General features: G+C 45.1%; 1 pseudogene; it reads left to right on the forward strand.

Moving 5' to 3' along the window:
- Positions 1-461: 461 nt before the first annotated feature.
- Positions 462-1001, forward strand: LOC147698261 (platelet-activating factor acetylhydrolase IB subunit alpha2 pseudogene; annotated as a pseudogene).
- The last annotated feature ends 6702 nt before the right edge of the window (positions 1002-7703 follow it).

Genomic DNA, 7703 nt, shown 5'->3' on the forward strand with positions numbered 1-7703 from the left:
GACTCCAGGCTAAAAACTGCCTGAAGTCTAAAACTACATAGGAAGAGTAAATAGCCACGTTTTGAGATGTTTTCTTAAAATCTGGCGATTTGGCTGACTTTTCAAATGCCACAGCATTTGATTCCAGAGAAGGGAGGTAGCATAGGAGAAGTTTCTCCTATCCCAAGAGGCTTTATGAATTCTTGAAACTAACAATTTTTTGGCTGGATGAAATTAGCTGTCATGCGACCCGGAAGTTCTGACAAATGTCATCTATTAAATAAAAGATCGACAACAGACAATAGGCTGAAATTTACAGACTGTTCGTCGAGGATAAAATAAGCCAGTGGAACACTAACTCCGCAGTAGTTCCGCAGCCTGGTGTCGACATTTTTCTAGATGACAGATGGATGTCTCAGAACCTCCGGTTTGTCCTAGATTGCAAAGACAAAGAGCCTGAAGTTTTATTTGTGGGTAAATCCATGGTGCAAGTGGTTTAGCAGTATGAGTTATGGAGGGAGCTCTTCTCTCCCCTTCATGCCCTGGGCTTCGGCATCGGGGGAGATAGGACAGAGCACTTGCTTTGGAGGCTGCAAAACCGGGAACTTGAGAATATCAAGCCTAAGGTTATTGTTGTCTGGATTGGGACAAACAATATTGAGAACACAGCAGAGGAAGTGGTTGGTGGCATTGAAACCATTGTGAAGGTCATTAACCGTTTACAGCCGCAAGCTAAGATTATTGTTATAGGTCTTCAGCCACGAGGTGAGAAGCCCAAACCACTGCGGAAAAAGAATGCAAAGGTGAACCAGCAATTCAGAATGGCTCTTCCTAAACTCCCCACGGTGCAGTTATTGGATGTGGATGTAGGCTTTGTGCACTAAGATGCAACTATCTCAAGATTTGTTCGACTTCCTGCACTTGATGCCCACGGCTACCCTAAAGTCTGTAAACCTCTCCATGAACTGATCATGCATCTGCTGGAGGAAACACCCAAAGAAAAATAGGCCACTCTGGCTTGACATGCTTCTCCTATTGAATCATTCTTTATTTCATTACTGATACGTTTCATTCCCAGAAACCCTACCAAGGACTGTTTCTTTCCCAAATTTATGCCGGCTGTATGGATACAGCGTTCAAGGTAGGGCAAGGGATTAGCTAAGAAGTTACATGAGCATGCTTGGTGAGTGGTAAAATAAAAGGAACAGAGCGGCACTGTTTGCTCCTGGTTGTTTACATTTAGGAGAACCAAATACAGTAATGGAAACCTTCAGATTGCTTAAGCAGGGACTCTTTGCTGATTCCCTTTGAGAAAGAATTACATCTTAACATCTACTGAACTTCGTGCCATAAAGATGTGCTGTTTTGAAGCCTGAGCATCTCCCAGTAGTGAGCCTGTTATATTATTGGATATAAGGGCCATACACCACTCTTAAACTATCAGTACAATTGCTCAGGTGTTTAGCTAGTCTGCCTTTGTGCTGAAAATAGGCTTCTGAGTTTGAAATGTCCTCTGTCTCCCTATCTTGCTCCCACTGACTTTGAATGTTGCTTTATTTGTCATGTGAAACTGAAGTGCTGCAGCATCCTGCAGATGCCTCATACCCACCTCACATCCTAACATGAGCAATACATTTTCATTCATTAGGCCTTCATCGGATTTAGCAAAATACATTTTCTAAACACATTTTCTAACTTAAACACTTCTATCTCGTTATATGAATACAATAATGAATTTCTAATAAAGCAATGTAATACTCTAATGGCTTATTGACCATCCTATAATTGGATTATTACTTCACTGCAAACAATATTTCTAGATTAACATGGCATTAGTACTTTCAAAACACTCTAAGTTACTCTATGTAACTTCTGGCACATTATTTCATAGCTCTACATCACAATTAAACATTATTATAATCCTTTATATGTGTGGGTGCTGATTATTCGTGAATATGGTGCACCCTACTATTTCTAACTCAGTTTTGCGCTCTCTCAGTCCCCCCTTTGATGACCTGTGTCATCACCACCAACCCACATCTCTTAGGGTAGGGACGGAGCTACACAGAACTTGTCGCAAGTTTCCCTCTCTTGAGCATCTCTAATGCCCTTAGACTTCGATATTGATTGTCTTGCAGTTCTCCATTCTCTGCTCTTGTACCCTCATTGACCTTGACAGCCTATTTGACCTATATCATTTATACAGTCTCAGCAAACCCCATAATCCGATCACACATGCCACTATGATGATAAGGGGTTTCAGTATGTATCCAAGGAAACTCCTTCCCAGGCTTGAAACCAGTTTCCAACATTTCCAAATCCCTTGCCAACCTTTTCCCATGCATTCTCTTGTGTCAAATCCTCAATTTCGTAATGAATTGCAGTAATGTTCCGTATATATTTCTTCAGATCCTTGGAATTATCTGGAATATACGTGCAAAATTCCTGGACCTTCAAAGGTTTACAGACTCCGCCCTCTTTCGCCAGAAGGACGTCTCGAGCAAGACGGTTCTGCAAAACCATTGTCCTTATCGACAGCATCTCCCCCTCAATCAACACCAATGACTTAGCTGTACTCATTGACAGTTCATCCACCACAGTTGCCAACCGCCGTATCTTCACGTCATTCAAGATCACTCCCAAAATTGGTATTGCAGCTCCAAACACATCCCCCACTATTGCACCAGCACTCTCTCCTTGCTTCACCCACGTCAAGTGTCCACCTTCCACCAGAGCAAAGTCCTCGGTGTGGTATATCTTTGGAAAAATTATCGCCAGGTAACATGTCCCATACCACTTATCCGGCAACCTCACGTACGCATTTTTCCCACAGACAAAGTACACCGTAGGGATCACTTGTACCACACTCTTCAGGAAATCCTTGGTGTAATATTCTAATGTGAAAGTGTGTTCACAAGTTGTCTGGCCCACATAGAAATTTTCATAATACGTCTTTGGTCTGTGCAGGCATAACTTCCCTTTCTGTACCTCGTCCAATGCTATCGGACCATAGCTTCCCCTTGTCTTATGCAACTTCTCCTCATCCGTCCAATCTACTTTACCTTGGCCTGACGCCTGCAACTGCTTTTGTTTTTTGTACCTATCCTCTACCTGTTCTATGAACTTCTTCTCTACCTCTGCCAATGAGCAGGTCAAGTTGTGTCGATGAGCATATGAGGTGTCTAGTTCTCGTGTTGGAATGAAAAAATATCTAAGTCTATCCTCTGACTTATAATAATCCCACTTGTTCAAGTGCTTATACTTGGGGACTTGGTAGCACAGCATCATAATTCGAAAAGAAATATTCAAAATGATTTCGTCCATAAAATATGCTAAGCAGCAAACTACATGAAATTCCATATGGCAATGGCAGGTGATGGTATCTAATACCCTCATCTACTGAAGCTGGCAACTGCATACACACATAACAATATTATGCATCCATCGCATCAATGTATTCATACAACAACTTCGCATACGCATTCTTTCCAAAGTTTCCTTTAGACAAATCTGCATGTAATCTACGGCTTTCTTCTGCTAACAAAGCTTTCTCGGATCCTATGTTAACCTCTTTCTGGCTAGGAGTGGTAGGTGTAGGCGTTCCCTCGACCTCCGCTTCCTGCTCTTGTGGTGCTAAATAAGAAACTAAAACTACTAAAAATATAAAGAATATCACTACCCCCATAAGTGTGCCTATATTACATTTTGCCCTACGAGTCGGGTTCCCAGCCTACATGGTCTCAAACCGTGCGATTCGTTTCCAGCAGCATCACAAAGTCTTTTCTTGGCTTTATGAAAATTCTCGAACCACACCTAGAAGCGGAAATCCCTTTTCGATTCGTCATTTCCATTCGCATTCAGGCGACCCTGACCCTTCTCCGTCCTCTAAGGGATGTCCCTAAATATCTTCTTCTTCCACTCGGCTCTAAGTGAATTCAATAGCTATTTACAAAGTCTTTACTGATCAATGATGATATTTTCTCCAACTGCACATAGCATATAATCCAAGAGTTCCATTCGAAGGACTATTGATTCATAAGCAGGTATCTCAGGACCAAATGTAGGAAAGATCAGTCTATTCAGGATTAAGTCATTTATCTTGCTTAGGTAAGGGGGATAAGGAATTGTGATTGTCAGTATACCTTCAATTTCCAGTCCAGGTACCAACAATATCACTTCCAGCTTAACGTTGGGGATCGTACTGGTCACAGTCACTGACCTCACCCTCCCGGACCTCAGTACACCTGGCATTTGTCAAAGGGTAGGTCCACTCCGGGGTGGCATATCTTCGACACGGTACTCTCACCCTCCTTCATCTCCTCGGACCTCTTTCCTCTGACTCTTGGTTTCCCCCTTCCGGGTCTGATTCTTCAGATACAGGTGCAAGATCTCTTTCAGAGGTCAGCCTCACGTTCAGTCTTCTTCGCCTCTCAGGCCAACTTGCCTCTGTGCTGCTCACTCCTCTGCTTCTCGTTGGCACAACCTGCTCATCACTGCCTTCAGCTTGCTCTGTGCTGAGATCACCTTCACAGCAACTTCCCCGTTCAGAGGCGGACTCCGTGTCACTGTCGTCGTGATCTTCTTCAGCTCGGTTGGATGAGTTACCAGCCTCTTCAGATACCCCCACAGCTTGACTTGTCCCCTCTAGTGGATCTTCCTCCACAGCTGGATTTCCATCAATGAGAGGAGCTGTTTCTTCCAGGGGTGCTGGAACTCTTCGGGTGTGAGAAGCATGTATCCAGTTCGGTAATCCACCACACTTCACGGCAGTGTTCGTCACCAGGATAACCTGAAACGGGCCTCGCCAGCGCACATCCAAGCAGCTCTTCCTCACGTGCTTCCGCACCAGGACCCAATCACCTGGGCATAGGTCGTGGCAAAGGTCTCTAGCAGCCAGGATTTCAGCAGTCTGCACCTGAAGGGACACAGAATGGATGACATCAGATAGTCCCTTGCAGTAGTCAAGAATCAGATCATCTGTGATATTTAGCAGGGCTGCTGAAGGGACGGACGGCAATCTCATAGCCCTTCCCATCAACACTTCATGGCGTGAGAGTCCTGTCCTCCTGTCTGGTGTACTACGTAAGCTCATTAGCACCAACGGTAAAGCATCTGGCCATTTCAGGGACGTGGATGAGCACACCTTCACCATTCGAGCCTTGAGTGTTCCATTTATTTGCTCTACTATGCCAGAAGCCTCTGGTCGATAGCTACAATGCAGTCTCTGGTCAATGTTCAGTGCAGAGCAGAGCATTTTCACAACTTCACTGTTAAAATGCGTCCCTCTGCCCGATTCCAAAGAGGTTGGGACCCCGAATCTTGGCACTAATTCCCTCAACAATAATTTTGCTACTGCGAATGTATCGCACCTACGAGTTGGGTATGCCTCAACCCACCTGGAGAACACACATACAATCACCAAGACATATCTGAGGCGATTACACCTCGGCATTTCAATGAAATCCAGTTGCATCCTATTGAAAGGCCCACCAGACCTTCCAACGTGACTCAGTGTAACCGGTGTCCTTTTCCCAACATTCATTTGTTGACACGTAACACACCTCTGACACACCGCTTCCGCAGCCGTTCGAAACTTGGGATTGTACCAAGTCTGCCTGAACACTCGCATCATCGCATCCCTCCCCAAATGCACAGGACCATGTATCTGTCGAGCCATCGGGCTCACTAGTTCATTTGGCAACACAGCTCTCCCATCAGCTGAAATCCACAAGTCCAGATCCCCTTTGATACAACCAGAGGTCACCCACACTCTTTTCTCGAAATCTGACGCTTGTTCCTGCATGTTCCTCAATTCATCCCAAGTATCTGCCACTTCAAGTATCATGTTTAGCTCGGTCCCTCTATGCATCCCCTCGATAACTTGATCGGTAAATGAGTAAGCTTGTTCTGCACAATAGCGTGCAACTTCATCAGCATAACGATTACCCAGGGACACAAAATCAGCACCTTTGCTATGTGCTGTATATTTCACCACAGCGATTTCTGCTGGGCCCTGCAGCGCCTCCAGCAGTAACCTGACAAATTCTCCATTCCTGATAGGGGAACCTGACGATGTCATGTAACCCCTTTGAGACCACAACTGACCGAAGTCATGAACCACACCAAACCCATATCGGCTGTCGGTGTATATGGTGACTCAAATTTTGTTGGCCGCCAAACAGGCATGCGTCAACGCAAATATATCAGCCACCTGAGCGGAGTGTACTCCTTCTAGACAGGCAGCTTCAACTATCCCATGAATCGTGCAAACGGCAAAAGCCGCTCTTAACTGTCCAGCACTGTCCCTTATGCATGAGCCAACAACAAAGTAAATTTCATCAGGGTCTTCCAATGGCTCATCGACAATGTCTGGTCTAGGTTTGGTGCACAGTTCAGTCACCTCAAGGCAGTCGTGGTTTTCACAATCATCATCTAAGACATTTGGCAATGGCATTAACGTAGCAGGGTTCAAAACCGAGCACCTCTTAAGGGTCACATTCTCCGCGGCAAGTATAACCTGCTCATAGCGTGTGAGCCTATTGTTGGTCAAGTGCTGCGTTTTGGTCCTGGTCATTAACAGTTCTACTGAATGTGGAACATGTACCACCAATGGATGTCCCATCACAATGCTTTCACATCTCTCAATGCTGACACCTGTTGCAGCAACGGATTTGAGACATCCGGGCAACGCTGTGGCTACTGGGTCTAAGGTAGCCGAAAAGTAAGCAACTGGTCTACGGACACCTCCATGATCTTGGGTTAAAACTGCCAAAGCGCAACCCTCTCGCTCGCAGCAGAACAATGAAAACAATTTGGTGTAATCAGGCATTCCCAGAGCCGGAGCGCGATATAAGTCCTCTATCAACTCAAGGAAAGCCATCATGCAGTCTGTGTCCCATGGTACCGGATCACTCACGTCCTTGAACGTCAGTTTCTGCAAGGGTTTCGCCTTCAGGGAAAAGTTAGCAATCCACTGGCGACAGTAGCCAACCATTCCCAAGAACATTCTAACCTCTCTCTGTGTCGAGGGCACCATCATTTTCATTATGGCCTCTATCCTATCTGGAGATACCTTTCGTTTGCCCTTTTCTATTCTATGTCCCAGATACTGGACTTCAGACAGACAGTACTGTAGCTTACTGGGAGATACCTTGTGACCATTTTCTGCCAGATGGTTCAACAAAGCGATGGTGTCTATTCTACAGGCATCTTCCGTCTCTGCCGCAACAAGGAGTACGTCTATGTACTGTACGAGAACCGAGTTCTGGGGCAGTACTAGACTCTCAAGGATCCTTTTCAACAATTGGTTAAATATCGATGGGCTCTCTGTATACCCTTGAGGGATACAACACCATGTCAACACGCGATCTTCCAGCTTAAAAGCGAAAAGAAATTGGCTCTCCTCATGTAATGGTATAGAGAAGAAAGCCTGACACAAATCAATCACTGTGAACCACTCAGCCTGTGCTGGAATCTGAAACAATATCACTGATGGATTCGGCACCACTGGACAGCATGGAACAACTATGTCGTTCACTTTTCGTAAATCCTGCACAATCCTGAACTTCCCGCTAGGCTTCTGCAAGCCCATGATCAGAGAGTTACAGGGACTGCCCATTACTTCCTTCAGAATTCCCTGTCTAATCATGGATTCAATCACAGGTTTTATTCCCGCAATTGTTTCTGGAGTCAACTTGTATTGGGGCGTTCTTGGAAACTCTGCA

This window comes from Lissotriton vulgaris, chromosome 8, assembly GCF_964263255.1.
Source record: "Lissotriton vulgaris chromosome 8, aLisVul1.2, whole genome shotgun sequence".
In the NCBI taxonomy this organism is placed as follows: Eukaryota; Metazoa; Chordata; class Amphibia; order Caudata; family Salamandridae; genus Lissotriton; species Lissotriton vulgaris.